This window comes from Epinephelus moara, chromosome 17, assembly GCF_006386435.1.
Source record: "Epinephelus moara isolate mb chromosome 17, YSFRI_EMoa_1.0, whole genome shotgun sequence".
NCBI lineage: Eukaryota > Metazoa > Chordata > Actinopteri > Perciformes > Serranidae > Epinephelus > Epinephelus moara.
This window is the reverse complement of record NC_065522.1, coordinates 10,230,043-10,246,875: the sequence shown is the minus strand read 5'-3', so window position 1 is coordinate 10,246,875 and position 16,833 is coordinate 10,230,043. Positions and strand designations below refer to the sequence as shown.

At 43.3% G+C, this 16,833-nt stretch overlaps 1 protein-coding gene across 5 annotated transcripts in view; it reads left to right on the top strand.

Annotated features, from left to right (window-relative positions):
- kdm6ba (lysine (K)-specific demethylase 6B, a) overlaps positions 1-16,833 on the top strand; it is a 54,011-nt gene that overhangs the window by 13,612 nt on the left and 23,566 nt on the right. For 3 of the 5 annotated variants that reach the window (XM_050067014.1, XM_050067016.1, XM_050067011.1), the window contains exon 2: positions 8,022-8,083. The gene's annotated coding sequence lies outside the window, so the exon portion shown is untranslated. Of the gene's footprint in view, positions 1-8,021; positions 8,084-15,008; positions 15,438-16,833 lie in introns of those variants that run through there. The other 2 variants (XM_050067015.1, XM_050067012.1) reach the window with 1 other exon arrangement.

Here is a 16,833-nt window from a genome sequence, read left to right as displayed (position 1 = left end):
TACAACAGATTGGCAGAGTATTTCCATGGCGACGCTGAAAGATTTGCAAATGGTAGAAATCCGGCCCCAGTATAGAGTCACTCAAGTCCCTCCTCCAGCATGTTATATTCATACTCTATCCAACACACACACGTAACACTACACACACCGTTTCAATATTTATAGCTGTCTTTGGTTATTTATATTTGACATGACAGCGCTCATATCGGCCGTTCATTTTTCATGCTGGTATCAAATGTATCAACACCGCAGGAACATTATGATCATGGCACACACTCATGAACACACACACACAACAAGACCCGCCGCTGACATCCGCAGCTCTCGCACTGATGTCAAGGCACAATTTTATAAGACTCAGGAGAGCTGGTCATTGACCATCAAAAGAATTCTCCCACTCTAAGCATTTTCCCCACTTTAATTTTTCATTTTTATTTCAGGCATTTAGCTGATTTATTTCAAGTGCAAGAGCAGAGTGATATTACAATATTACAGCTAACAGTAAGGCGTGCAGGGTATTCAAATAAATTGCTTTGTTTCCACTGAGATGTCCAGTATAATAGAGTGTGGTAAAGGGGCTGCAATATTAAAGATCGTTAGGTTATGTTTCTTTCCAGTGTGGATAAAATGAAACCCTAGATTATTCTAAAGTCAGGTTAGATTATGTTCCTCAGGTTTCGTGAGACTGACGAAGTGAAACGTTTCTCAGCCAAACCATGAAATAGATTTCTGCAGAGCTTCTCTCTGTTTTGTTCTGTTCTGCTTTCTGTCTCCTCGCTTGACTTAGTTTCTTTGTTATGGCATTTCCACCTTGATAGATACACGCTGAGTAGTGACAGATAAGGTGGGGAGGGGCTCGCCACCCCACATTGAGATATCCCACATATGCTCTGTTGTGTGATTATGTATGGAACTGTGTGTGTGCATGGATGTGTGTGTGCCCGTCTGCTGTGGCGCCTACCCAGCACAGGAAGTGCGGGGTCACAGTGTCTGGAGGGCAGCGAGACGGCCTCCCTCCCCTGTAAATGCCCAGATACTCTGCCTTTAAGGACGCAGCCTGTAGGAAGAGCCTCACCATACAGACACAGAGAAGGAGGGGGGTGGGGTTGGTGTGTATACATTATGGGGCTGTATGCTTACTTGCTGGTGAAAGTGATTGAGTGCTTGTCATATTGTGCGAGTACATAATGCGAGTGTGTGTGTGTGTGTGTGTCTTTGTGTGTGTGGGGGGTCCTGTGAAGACGATATGAGCCACCATGTGGGGATCACGTGTGCCACAGAAGATAAAGAAGTCTTTGTGAGCAGATGCAGAAGATGCAGCACAAGCCACACAGACACACACACACACACACACACACACACACACACAGTAACCTATACAAAAACACTCTGCTGCTCTTTCACATGCTGTTTTTCAGCTCACTTTCAAACAGATCATTGTTAAACTCACCCCGTGTGGCTGTTGTGCAAATTAGAAATTTCCATACTGAGCCTTTTATATTTATTAGGTATGAAATCATTGCGGTTTGGAGCGGACACACACAGCGGTATGATTATAAAAGCCTGAGTCAGTCTTTTTGGTATGTGACGGTTAACTTAAATGGCATTGTGCAACTGGATAGTACAGTTTAGCACCTCTGCACTGGTATGTGGGCTTGGCAGGGCTTGCCTGACCACTTTACAAATTTGTCTCACACACACATGCACAATCAAACACTCAGCACCAGAGACATTAAGAGTGCATCTTGGGCTAATGCCTCCAGTTTTAAACACACCTTCCTCATAAACTCTGCCCACTCCCTCTTCATATTGCACACACACAAACACACATACACATTTTAAAGGGTGAAGAAAGTGTTGTTATGACTCATTATTAGAGTCCCTCACTTATCACCCTTGACAAAAATATCTCTTTCTTTTCTTCTTTTTCTAATGTGTTTATTTTGTTTTAGCTCGTATGAAGGGTATGCCTCAGGCCACATTTCTCAGACAGTGTGAAGCGAGTTTAGGCATGCTGGCTGCCTGCTCCTCTTCCTTCTAATGTTGTTGTTTTTGAGCTACCAGCACTGTGTCAGCACATTCAGTCTATAGTGTTCAGAGAGTTATATTGCTAACAAGTGTTATACTGTAGAGTAACATGCATGTCATAAGCTTGAGTGATCAGCACAACCAGTGTCTCTACATGTTTGTTTGACACTAAAAGGTGACCAGCTCTCAACATTTTGCCATTACAAAGCCATGTTTCTACCATTTTGTAGTGACATGGTATAATCTCTGCAGCCAGATGTGCATTTTTGGTGGCAGTCAGATAAGGTTTTCCCAAGGGTTTCAGCCCATTTGGAGCATGCATGTGGTCAGCAAATGTCATGAAAGTCTGCTGTCATGATTTATTGTCTAAAAACAGTTTTGATCATTTCTCTGAACAAATGGAAACCTTGGCCTGATGGTGCCACGAGAAGAAAAAAGTATTCAAGCATCTCACTGCTGTTTTATTGATGCTTGGCCAGGGGTGTTAGAGCTCTGCTCAGTGTTTCAGCACCCAGGTTTGCTGGATGCTGTTTTTAGGGATGGAGCTGACAAGTCAGTTTCGGAGTCTGACGGTAAAGCCATGCTTAATTTTGGAGGATTGACGTCACAAGACTGTGCCGGCATCAACTGCTGTGGCTCTGAATGCTGCCTACAGCTGTGAGGTACACACTCTGTTCGGCTGCCGTGTGTGTGTGTGTGTGTGTGTGTGTGTGTGAGTGAGAGAGGGAGCAAGAGAGAGAAAGAGAAAGAGAAAGGAGATTGAGGGTAAAAACAGCGCATGTCAAGTGTTAAAAGGGTTATATTCATCAAAGGCTCATTTACTTGTGCTTGCACAAACATCTTTCACACACACACAAAGTCTCTCTGTCTCACACACACACACACACATACACATACACATACACAATCATACTGCTCACAGGTCTTGATTTTGGCAGCGGCCACAGCCCGGCTGCTTTCATTAGCGTCTGTCTAGACACAATTTATTACCAACTGTTCATTCTTGTCTCCTCCTCTGTGTCTGTCTCTCTGTCTTCCTATTTGTCTGGTTGTGGGCTCAGGGCTGCTGGGTTCTCAGACAGTTTTGGTGTGTATGTGGTGTGGGTCTAGTCGGTAAGTCTGTCTGTCTTTCACCCTCCTCTTCTCAAAGTGGGTGTCATTTTCCTGCTTGTCCCCAAAGAGGAAGTCAGCCTGTCTGTCTTGTCTATCCCCTCGTTTGTCGCACGAATGCGTGTGTGTGTGGGAGTCAGAGTGGGTGTGATGGTTTGTGAGCCAGGCGTGGTTTTGACCATGACCTTTTACTGAAGCCATGTGGCAGAAGTTCACCGAGCCAAAACAGCCCCGACCACAGTCGACCTGACACTCCTCCTCACTGTCTGTACCTCTGCCAGCTCCGGCCTCCCAAACTCATGCATGTTTACAGGCAAGAAAACAGACTTGCTGCCTCTCATGCATGCACACAAAAATAATACATTCTCCACTCAGTTTAAATCAGTTTATTGGGCTTGAGTGGCATGACATTTGATATATTAGCCATGTAGTTTCTTAAATGGCAACAGATCTGACAGAAAGTGCAAAAACAGATGAGTCTTAATATCTCTTTCTGTTTTTGAGGTTTAAAATATAGAGTGGATAAAAACATGGAAACAAAAATAAGATCCAGTCCAAACAGTTTTAACCAACCAATTGAATGAATGCCTTGTTGGCACTGGTTCACTTTATGATCAACCACCACAGAGGGGAAGTAACCACCCCCCTCTGTCCTTCAGACAGTTTGAACAACAGCAGCCTCTCACAACTGTCCTTATCTACCCGCATCCTGATCTCACACACAAGTTCAGGATGCGGTGTGACAGCATTCCAAGTTGTTCACAAAACAAAGTGTCTTACTCACAATTAGCTCCTTGATGTGTGCATGCTGATCAGAGCTTATATTGTAGTAACTGCCCCCAGGCTGGTGACTAAAGCTTCATTCAAGGATTTACCTGTTCTGAGTGGCCGCCTTTAAGTACACAACAGCAAAGACAGCAGACAAATGGCCATGGAACAGAGAGACACACAGGCAGACAGTGAATGTAGGCTGAAAGACACTGAAGAAGAAAACCCTGTCATTTACCAACACTCCTGCAGCAGCCTGCTATTTTACGTGTATGTGTGTGTGCAGGTATGAAGCTTGCTGCCCTAACTTGAAGAGACCTACTGAATCACTAGTGACTAAGGGCTGGAGCAGCCCAAGCATGGCTATTTCACTCACGCCATGCAAGCACACACATGCTGAGATGTGTGTGCTTGCCATGAGGTGAATGCTTTAAGCTGATTTTATTGTACCGTAGGTCCGAATGTACAGCACACAGCAAAGCAGTAAGACGGTGCTCCTTAAAAAAGGAACACAGGTGTCAGATCGTCCCTTTGCATCAGGTGGATAGAAGTGTTTGTACTTAAATACATATGTGCAGCATGTGGATATGTGTTCAGCATATGTTCACGAGTTTGTGTGTGTTTGTAGAGTGTATATATATATATATATATATATATATATATATATGTGTGTTTTAGGGGTGGAATACCTGGGTGTGTAGCCTTGAGGTGTATTGTTAGACAACAGCACTTTAGACAGTTTGATGTTTTATAGATTTTCTAAGAAAAGATGGTGTGTTTGCCTAACGAACCGGATGACTGTATGTTTTCTCAAGGTGTTTTCTTCCTGCCAGTTCACCTCATTTTTGTGGCTCTTGGATTGGATAATTTATCTGGCATCTATGTATATATCACAGTAGCTAGGGCTGGGTTTCGGTCCTCAATACCTTTTAAGGTATCATCCAAAATAACCCAAGTCGTATCAAAATGTCTCTAGTGAAACGATACCTGTATTCATTTCTTTCTGCGCTAGGGGTCTGATTCCTCACCATCTCGACTCCTTGCCAGATAAGTGTTTATTCTGTTGCTGCCGTCCCTGGAGCTGCTCTCCTCGACGAGCAGTCAGCTCAGCGTCTGCCAAGTTAGCGTGAGCTCACACAGCAGCAGTGATTAACATCCAACATGAAATCCAAAAGTCCCAACAAACTCCCACTGACACCGAAATGACTCGACTGTTAGCTGTGGGTTGCTTAGAGCTGGTGCTGTGATTTTGTGTGCGGCTGGGCGTACTCTTACAACTGTCCCTGGCATGGAGCTCACACTCCCATGGCAGCAGCAGCTAAGATCCATGCGGTCTGTGGGGTGTTAAAGTCGAGCGCAGTTTGTTTGACAGAGTTTGCATGTCCACGTGCTGAGATGCCACCAAAACCTTTGCCACTTTAATCACACTTTGGGTATCAAATGAAGTACTATTATGGAAGTACTATATTAGAAGTCCTATATTGGTTGCTGTGCTTACAAAAGAAAGCACAGCATAAAAAAGTTAAACCTGGCTCCACATTCACAGTAACGTACTAACGTGACTGCAGTGGATCGACTGATTCTTACCCTCATGATTTTCAGAGTTGTAAAATGCTGCTGCATTGTATTTGAAATCATTGTGTAGTGTTATAGCTTCAAACTATTTATCTTCATCTACTACTCAAACTGGACTTCCTGGATCATATTTCATCTTCTTACTGTGCCTCTAGCAACACACTAACAACAGAGGCCATTGCTTTTAAGTGCTGTTTTTGGTCTGAATGCCTCGTTAGGCATCTCTGCACAACCCTAACACTAAATTCTGTCATTTCCCCATCTGTCTCTGTCAAACCAGCCCTGTTCTGTTTTCACTCTCTCCTTATCTCTCTCAGCCTATCTTGGTTTTTCCTCCTTTTTCATCTTTTGTCTGGCTCAAGGCTTTTACTCCATCCTCCTCCTACCATCCCTCTCAGCCTCTACATCTCTGCTGCTCCTCACCTCTGAGCAGAGTCTTTGTGGCTCCTCCCCTCTGCCTCTCTCCCTGTGCTGGTTAATGTCAAAGGGAGATGCTCCCACTGGTTAACCTTTACAGACAAAAGATAAACACCACTTTCTATATCTTTCTATCTCTCGCTCGCTCAGCCTTTTATTATCTCTCTTATGTCTGCTCTCACATGGTCTCTGTCTTTATCTTTCTGTTTCAATACAATTTTAATTTAAAACAGTACTTTGTTACCTTTTCTCTAAATTTGTATTTCGCTTAAGCCTTACCACGCCTCCCTTCTTCAAGGTCTCTCTTTCTCTCTTTAACTGTCTCTTTATCTTTCACACAACCCTCCCCCTTCCTTCTCTCCCCACAGTCCTGATATTGATCAAGGTCAAATGATTATGTCAAAGCTTGTGACATTTATTCAATGTGTCACGAAAGAATATATTCTACCCTTGCAACAATTCAGCCTCCAACACATACACTTGCATGCTCTGGCATGCCGTCTTTTAAGGTGGCCCTGCACACACACATTCTCCTTCACCCACCTACGTACACATGCAGCCAGTCCACCTTTACAGTGTGGCCAGCTGTGGCCCTTTAGGGGATGTGACATTTGACCTTGAGTTCAAAGGTTTGGGGCCTTAACCACCAGGCTGCAAGATCAGAGAGGGCTGAGCCAGCTATATCTGCCTCGTATTGACACAACTGTCACACACACACACTCAAATACACATGCACCCAAGCTGCCTTAGGCTATGTATAATGCGTTGGTTCTGTGTGCACAGGCTCAATAGAGAAACATATGGAAGCCGCCGTGTGTGTGTGTTTTATGTTGCAGCCCTGTAGGTAGAATATCAGAGTGAAAGAAAGACAGACAGGAGAGGAAGAAAATAGAAGAATGAGAAAGGAAAAATGAGAGGCATGAAAGAGAGAGGTTTCAGTTTGGACAGATTGGTGTGCGGAAACAGACACCAAATTCATCCACGCAGATCATTGCCTTTGCTGCTAACACTTCAGCATGCACATTGACTAAAAGTACAGTCACCAAAAAAGTTAGTAAATTCCTAATAATGCAAAATGGATGCAGTGTCTTTGTGTCTGTATGTCAAAGGTCACAGATGTTACAGCAGGAGAGAGGAGGAAACAGAGTAGGTTACATGTGAAGTGTGAGGAGGAGAAGGTCAAGAGAGGTGGTGACATTTAGGTAGCGACAAGTTTCAGCCACAAGCATTTGTCAAAAGGGCAAATTCTTAGTTTATAAGAGAGATAGAAAGTGTGTGTGTCAAGTTGCTCCTCTCTTTCTCTATGTCTGCGGTGTGTGTGGTGCATTTGCGTGTAACCATGTCCGCTTTAGTGTTTGAGCACCATCACAGGTGCCGTGTGTTCTCAGGGTGCAAGTGGAGGTGTGTGTGTTTTTATGTGTGTATGTGTTGGGGGTGGGGAGGTACACCAGAGTGCCACCTGTTCTCAGTCATGTGGCCTAGCACTGACACTGTGAATCACTGAACAGGCGGCACATGAGGAACACACACACAGATGGCCACAGCGCTGGTCCAGGCCCTGCTGTGCATTTTGGCTGACACACACACACACCCATTGTGGTTTCATAAGCCACACTGAATTACATATCGACAACATCATGACCACGGAACAGTCAGCAAACATCACACATCATGATGAAACAGACGAATGGAATAAAAAATGAGCGCTGGTTGTCCTGTGTAGGCAGAATAAGGTGTTGACCTTTTAACCCTAAACTGAAGTGCTGATGAATAGCTGACCACTGCTTCAACTCACACTGGAATGTCATGGACGTGTTTGACCTAGTTTTGACTAAAGGTGAAAATAGAAACGCTCCATCATCCCCATCACACATCACTGTAGACCAATTTTAAACCACGGATTTGCAGAAAAACTCAGTGAGCAAAAATGGCTGAATATGGTTACCAAACCAAAGCGTACACTTTCCATTGACTTCAGTTCATAGAGACTGATTTTATATGTGTGTATGAATGTTGATCAAGAAACCATTTTCAATTAAGTTGTGTCCAGCTCCTCCCTGCTGCTGTGGTTAACACTGTTTGACCTCTATCCTGACCTTTGTTCCTCCATGTTGTTGTTTCAGGAGGTTGGAGGTGTCATGGTGGCCTGCTGAAAGAGACAGACTACATTACCCATGATCACCAGGTAAGGATCTTACAGTTTACACACTGAACTCTACTCTGGTTTCAGTCTTACTGTCATTTCTTTCATCTGCAAACACACAGCACTGCCCACACACACACACACACGCACGCACGCTACAGTGTTAATTTTATGATTTTATAATAATCATTTCGCTACTTCAAAGTTTTTTTTCATGTGGTTTTTCAATCTTTTTATCAACCATCTGGATTTAGCTATCAATATTTGATAACAGGTAATAGCTAAGTAGGTATACACCCTCACACACAGAGGCTCCATTGTATAGTTTGTAGGTTACAGTTAGAGCAACAAGGTGATGTGTCAGAAGAGAGTGAGTAAGACAGAGTAGGAGTAAAACACAGAGAGTGCATTACACACACACACACACACACACACACACACATTCATTAGTAAAGAAGGTAGTGGGTTGTGAAATCAGGGGTGTGCTCTTTTTACAACCTCTCACACACACAAAATCAACTATTCCCTTGAATAAGCATGTGTGTGTGTGTGTGTGTGTGTGTTGTTTTGTAAGTCCTCAGAGAGTTGTGTACTTAAAGACCTCTGAGTCAGATATCACATGTTTAACTCTTTGCTCTTCAAAGCCACATTAGAGTGAGAAAGGTCAATAACTTGTACGCTCTGTGTGGTGCTTTGAATGCCAGAATGATCACATAGGTCACAGATAGGCCACATTACTGCAGACTACCATGTTAGGAATACATAACTTCAGTATAATTAGAGCTGAAATGATTAATAAGTTAATTCTTGAAGATATTTTTAAGCAAAAAGACCAGAATGTTCTGGTTCAAGTCACCCAAATGTGAATGATTTCTATTTTTCTTAGTCTTTTATGGTAGTAAACTATTTTCCTTTTGGTTTTGAACTGTTGGTTAGACAAAACAAGCAGTTTGAATAAGTCAGCTTAGGCTTCATGAAACTACGGTTATAGTTCACTTTATTCTGAAAGCTTATTTCGATATGTTTAGCATAGTGCCGTCCTGGGACAAATGACTCTGCAGTAGTCATGGGCATGTATTGACTCAAGCTCTAATCGGTTTTGATCATCAGAAATGGAAATTCAACACACTGCTAATTTTAGCCCTTTTGGTAGCACGATGCAATATTGGGCCACCACAAAATACCACCCGTCTCCACCCAAACACAGCTTGAACATTGATCCAGATTTAGTTAGCACCGACTTTGAAAGAGATACTGACTAAGTACAAGATTTCAAAAAGAGGTAACCACCATCACATTTTCTCTGGCCTCCATGCTGTTGCACTGTTTACTAACCTGTTTTCTGGCGTGTCCTTGATGTCGAACGTGACACACCAGTATAAAAATATAAAGGCATGCTCATCCACTGCAAAGCGGTATACAAGGGTCTAGTCACCTGGCAATGGGAAAGGAGTCTATCACCCATGTTCCCATGTTAAAAAACCTGAATACACACACTAATTTTGGTGGATCGGGGGAATAAAGTTATTTGACGCTATATTTGTACCAGTCCTTCACACATAACATCCAGACTTAGTCCACATCACAGTCAACATTTAGCTTCAGAGCTGCTCTGAGCTCATTTTCACGCTACTGAATGTTTGCCGCTTGCTTAAACTCAACATAGTGTATGTTCAAGTATTAGCAATGTAGCATGAACACCAGTCGTCTACCAACCAGGGACATATGGATGATTTTGGTGCCCATCTTTTTACCTTTTAAGAGGAAAATCAACCAATTAGACATCTGAGCTTTTTAAGCTCCTCTAAGTGGAGTTTACTTTTCACTGTGTATAACTTTAGGATAGTGAGTATATTAAGCAGGACTGGAGTACTTAGCTTATCACAGAGCTACAGTCGGGATTAGCCAGTTGTTTGAGGAACTAGAGGGAAAGCCGGGCTCCCTGTCGGCCCCTCTTCCCTTGAATAAGGGTTCTAATTATCAGTGCTGTAGCGCTCCATTCAGCCGGCTACATAGCTGCTATATGTGGGTGTGCTAAGCCCGTCTGTCTGTCTGACTGCCTGTGTGGTTCTCTGTCTCCTCGTGGAGTGTCTCTGTGTGAGTATGTGCGTGGAGGTGATTATTATCGCGTCTGACGGTCTTTCAGTGTACCCAAAAGGCTGACTCACGGTATGCCACATGTACACACACACACACACACACACACACACAGTCCCACACACAGTCCTACATATCAGAGGCTGAGAAGTACCATCTGTACCAGGGACACAGTCTCCTACGACTGCAGAGTACAAACACTCATGCATACTTTCTTTCTTTGACTGATGCTGTGTCTGGACCTCATCAGTATTACACGCTGTTTATTTTTTTAATGTGTGTGTGTGTGTGGCTGGTATGACAGGAATTTTGGGGCTTGTACCCATGGGAGAGTTGCTAAATATATATAAATAAATTTGGAGTGTGAGAACTGAGCCGTCCTTGTCCCCAATCTCTTTAATTACACACACAAAGTCCCTACCACACACACACACACACACACACACACACACACACGTCTGCCTCCCTTACACACATGAATACAGAAGCTAGCCATGCAAAGAGCTGTAAGAACTTAAACACACAGTGCTTCACAAACCTTTTTTCTCCTTTATTGTCCCTTCCTGCCACACACACACACACACACACACACACACACACACACACACACACACACACACACACACACACACACATTCGGGACCCCCGGGACAGACTGTAATGCCTTGGCTTCTCTTGTTGTGGGAGAGGAAGGATGGGAATTGAGCTCAGACATACATTTAGTATTCTCAGACTCTTATTATCTACAGTATAGTGCATCTATGACAGAAACAGCTGGTGGAAGCTATGTGTGTGTGTGTGTGTGTGTGTGTGTGTGTCTGTGTGGGGGGGCGGTGTGTGTGGTTCACTAGAGTCCCACCCATGCCCACATCAATCAGCAATCCTCTTCCTGTTCACTTTTGAGGGCTAATGGTCTCCCACCACACTCTTTACAGTGCAATCACACACACACACATACATTGATACACAGAAAGCCAAGCAGAGTCACACACTTGAGACAATCCACGCACATAATGGAAGATATAGTGTAATAATTTTACGCACTGGGAGCCATATGAGAAGACAAAAGAACCTCAGATGAAAAAATAAATAAATAGAAAACATAATTCCAAAAAACAAGCAGCATGAGCAGCATGTCAGAGTATTTTTGTGCAGGACTAGAGAGGACAACTTACCCAACAGTGAGAAGCAGATAATATACAGCCTCCATACAGAATGCACTAGTTTACAACTCTATGAAGGGTAATTAAGGACTGCAGCAATTCAGGGTGTAATAGCTTCCAGATGATGTTATAAAAAGCCTTTCCAGCTGACTTGATGTATTATAATATACATACTGGTTAGAGCATTAAGGGTGCAGGTTTTCTGAGGATATAATTACATCATCTGGAATTTAATTACCATAATGTTTTTTATTTCACAACGTCCATCCAATTGTAGAGAAATTTCCTATGTGTAGACATGTTAGGACTTTTCTAGCTGCCACAAGCTTTTGTTCCACAGTCTCTTAGAATGATAATGGCCTCTCGGTTTTTGCACTAGACTCCTACTTTTACTCACTTCTGCAGGCATACTAGCAGCTGCTAATGCTTCCATTTTGGCCGACACACTATAAAAAAATAAAAGTAAAGCTGACTGCACAGTACTGTGTAAGCTTTATCTGTCCCACGAGAGAGAGCTGATTTCTCCACACTGCCTTTAACAAACAAAAACAAAACATCCACAAGCTCACTGCCTCCCAGTGTCATAAAGACCCCCACTGTGTTGCGTCCCTCCTCTTTCTCAACACAAAACACATTATTGAACATTCATTGTCCCTTGACAATAGACTCCAGATCAACCCTGGTGGTACATACCACACATGCCATGCACTTACTTCATCAGGGGTCTGAATCTAGCACACACACACGCACACACACACACACACACACACACACACACACACACACACACACACACACACACATCACTTGTCATTCTTCACTGCATGCTAATAGAAGTAGAAATGGCTTCAGTTATCTTAAAATAGCCTGTGAGTAACCTGTTGTGATATGAGAGAGAGGAACAGACAGTGAGAGACTGCATCACAGATTTGTACCGAGGCAGAGAGGGTTCATTATGTTCTGATAGTATTGTTTATGTTGTTTTTATTAGACTTGTTAGAAGTATAAATAAACTGCATGTGTGTGTATCCTTATGTCATCATCTCAGCATCATCCATGACACATTCCCATCCACCCTGTGGTGGCTAATTTTACCTCCTGTTGTCCTGCTGAGGTAGTCCTTTCTAAATATAACCTCTACACGTGTGTGTGTGTGTGTGTGTGTGTGTGTGTGTGTGTGTGTGTGTGTGTTAGAGTGTATGACACATACTGTTGGTTGTGCCAGTGTAGCTCTTTGGCGTTATTACAGAGTACAGGATGGTTACTTTGGCGAGGAAAAGCTGGAACGAATGTTTCCGGCCTTAGAGAGAGCCATTTGTGTTTTTCAAAGCCTTGTTTACCTCATACAGGATCTTAGCTGGTTGCCTCTGAGCACACAGCATATAATTCATGTTCTTCTGTGTGCACAGTCATGAGATGTAAGATGTTAATGTCGCCCACTAGAAAGGAACAAAAAATATATTAGCCTCATAACTCAGACTTTATAGTCCTAGCCATGTGCACTGTATTGCCACTGTATTGCCATGAAAATACATTAGTTAGATATTGTTCAGCCTTCTCTCTCTACACCGTCTAATACAGTCTGTGCACTGCATAAATACTATGTACATCCTACAGCTCATACAGCATATAAAGATATTATGCATAGCCTATAGACAAACCTCACAGTGGGTTGTATAGCTCATTATAAAATGTATTATTTATATAGTGCAGGCTAAGTGTTTTTCTCAACAATTTTACTTAACAATGCAAAACGGGAAGTAATTGAGCATCGGGATGAGACTCCATACAGAATATGTGAGCAACTTTTGGGTGGCTAGGCAGGTTGTGAAGAATTCCCCTGTCTGATTGTTCAGCATGACTAACCACTGGAAAAAGTACCAGAGAGTCTGGACCAGATTCCAATGCCTTTTAAAGCATTTATTAACCGATTATCAACATTTATAACAGTATTATTACAGAAGTATTTTAGTGGTAGAAAGATGTTTTACATAAAACAGGGCTGTCTATGCAGTAGAGAGTTGCAAAGACTTTTGAAATTGGTGCCACATGACCAGAGAAAACAGAGGAGAAGGACATTTTAGGCAAGAAATATGCAACACAGTAGCAGAATCTTGGTTCATATTTTATTAGCACTGCTTAGTTTTACCATTTGATCTCAAAATTTTCAGCGCCAGTCAGACATTACAGGAAACAGTATGGTGCCCACTTCCTGTTCACATATTTTCATATTATAGCCAGTCAGCACACTAAGACATTTTAGGAGAGAAATAGGCAATGCAATAACAGATTCTTGGTTTATATTTAATCAGTGCTGCCTAGTTTTACAATTCGAGCATCTCTCTCTTGCTCTAACAATCTGTTTCTATACTCTTTGTGTCCGTGGTGGCAGAAGTACAGACTGTAGTTCGAACAACAGCCAATGAGCCAGCGAAAATTTCACCTGAGAGATGAGCAAGGACATCTGGGTGTTAGTAAAACCATATTTCATTTACACATAATACCCTCATTGTTACAGTACAAAGCTGGTTGAAAATTGACAGTGTCCCTTCAACAAATAGTGAGTGATAAACACAAGCAAGAGGGATTTTTCACAATCTAGCAACCCAAATTTTCTTAAAATTACTCAACAGATCCTTAAAAGCATTAATAAATTGGTCTGCAAACCACAGATTTGTTGAATTTTTACATTATTATATAGGGGATATCTTTAGACTTAAAGTTTTGACAGTGCTTCGATTAACGTGGTTATGTTTGGACACAAAAAACACTTGATTATGGTTAGGGAAAGATCATGTTTGAATTTAAAATACCCGCTACTGATGGCACAGTCACCGCCGGGAACAGCATTGTCTCGCTAAAAACAACTGGTGATGTTGTTTGTTGGTCTTGAACAGCTGTCTTGTCCAGGTATCACAACATTCAGCCTCCCCCCACCTCTCAGTTACAAAGTCAGCTCATATATATGTAGCCTACTCCAAAAAAAAAACACATCACTTAGAAATATAACGTACCTGTCGTTTGCAGAAACTGCCAGCATGTTCTTCTGGCTACTGGGCTTAAGTGTTACCTATATATAAAGCAGGTATGCAATAAGGCACAATGTATAATAAAACAATGCATCAGCTGCTTCACATATTTTCCAGTAATGCTTAGGTAAGGACAGGCTTACATAAAAGGCTATAAATAATTTATTTTACAGTGTGTATGCTTTATTAACCAATAGCCTTTAAGGATACAATCTGCAGTTCCAACCCTTACATAAGTGTATTTCAGAACATTCAGCCTGTGTGGCTGATACCTGGCCCTATTTATAGTCCACTAAATCTAATCATAACAATGTGATACTGTATCTGGCTTCCTGTGGTAATTTGGCGTCAGGGGGTAATACTCTTCCTCATCCAAAAATAGACGGTCACGGAAATATGCCGTGGCGCTGTTCACCGGCTCCAGCAGTCAGTCACGAGCCTGCCTTAAAAAACTGTGGAGTGAAATAAAAATGAAAAGGTACAAATGAATGTACCTATCAGGAGGAGGGAGGGGGAGCAGCTCCGGTACCGGGACGGGAGTCGGACTCGTTGCCAGTTTGCGCTGTCAGGGAATTCCGGGGCCGTGGGGTGACGTCACGTTTGTGTATGTGCGCTTCTGCCTCGGTGTGCGTGTGTCTGAGTGTGCGTGCTCTGTCCCTTTAAAACAGAGCTCAGCGCAATACGATCCCTGCCTGGCTGCTGCTGTGTGTGAAGCACAGGGAAAAAGGAGCTCGACGCGGAGAGACACAGAGACCCGAGGCGAGCGGGGCTGTCGCTGCACGGCTGAAGCAGCCATCAAACGGAATAAGAAGCGCAATATAGAGAAGGAGAGCCTATCACGGACATCAGAGAGGCTCTCCAGCCGTCAGCAGGCTCGGGTTTCATGGTTGTTTCGAGAGGAAGCGACACAGACTAACAGGGATTACGGGGCTGGAGCTGCTCTCAGCTCAGCCGGCTCGTCGGGAATTTCTCTGCAGACTCGGAGCTCCAAAGTTGCGGATACAAAGACTATACAGACTGCCTTGGACCTCAAGGAACTGGATACATATGACAGATTTGGGAATTATTTTATGTCTGGAGCGTCCGTTTGTGATACTTCAATGAACGGTGAGTGCTGAAGTGGGAGCATTTAAAGTCCAGTCGACTTTGTTTTGGTTGTAAGCAGGCGAGCTAGTGATCATGAACACCAAGTTTTACCATGATACACCTCGATGTATCGACTTATTCCGACATCAGGCACAGACATGTCGTTTCATTGTTTTCACTGATTAAAAATAGGCTCTGTTGTTATTCAGGACAGCGCTGAGTGAATTATTGTAATTGATTAAAGCGGAACCCTTGATCGTCTCTGATCGATTAGGTGGGGGAATTTCGCTGTGTTTTTCTCAACCACAGAGACTCTTGAATCCCACGCGCGTTTCAGTTCGGAGAATTGTGTTCCTCATATTCACGATTGATCATCTTTACCGGACATGTTTAATCATTCAGCGCACGTGGATCGCTGTAATTTCTGTAAATTGGCTTTGATGTGGATTTGGGGGATCGCGGGCTGTTCGTGTGTCAAATGCCCCCAAATAACCCCCATTTAAAAGGTCCTCCCAGGGTGAGGTGTCTTGAGAGTATTTGTGTGTGTGTTCAGTGTAGAATAATGACACTGGCTTGAGTACAAAGTAGTCGTTCTGATCTGTTCATGAAATGGTGATAATGACCTAATGTTCATATCACTGTGGGACACCCCGCGTCCTAGTTTGGTCATTGTTGCCCTGAAAACTTTCTGATCATCTCATGGCTAGAAAAGGGAAGGAGAGCTAGAGGACAGGGAGAGAAAATTGCCTGTGTAAGGAGATCTCACGCCATCGTGTGTGTGTGTGTGTGTGTGTGTGTGTGTGTGTGTGTGTGTGTAGGAGTGGGTGGCTCTGCTGGAGTCTGAGTGGGGGGTGGGCAGGATCACTGAGGTCGGCAGCCGTATATAGTGAATGGATAGCTGCCACCCCCCATCACCTCCAGTCAATCCTTACGCACACAAAGAGCCGGTTTGAAAGGAAGTGATTTGCATCACCTCTCGTTTTGGGGGGAGGGGCGGTGTTTTGGGCTGTCCTTTAGGTCTGGGTTTCAGGGGCAGTCAAAGCATTAAAGTCTGACCATAGAGCATTGTTTGGCCAACGTGATCTGTTATCTAATTACCACCTCTTAGAGGGAACACTAGTCCAAACTGGAGTGACTTTTTGACTTTCAAACACTTTTTTGGCGCTCTTATCTCGACTCATGCCCTCTATGACGACAGTAAAGCCCACAGGAGTCAGTTGGGTTTACTTATGTTAAGTCTCCACTCTCCACACCCTAACACACCAGCTGTTGCGCTTGTCCTTGTTTTTGAGAGTTTGCGCCGAAATTAAGCAGCGCGATGCGTAAAAATATCAAAACATGGGAGGTTAAGTGAGGATAAAGTGGAGTAGTTTGGGGGCGTGGTGATGTATTTTTGGAGTAGAGTCCATGGTTGTTG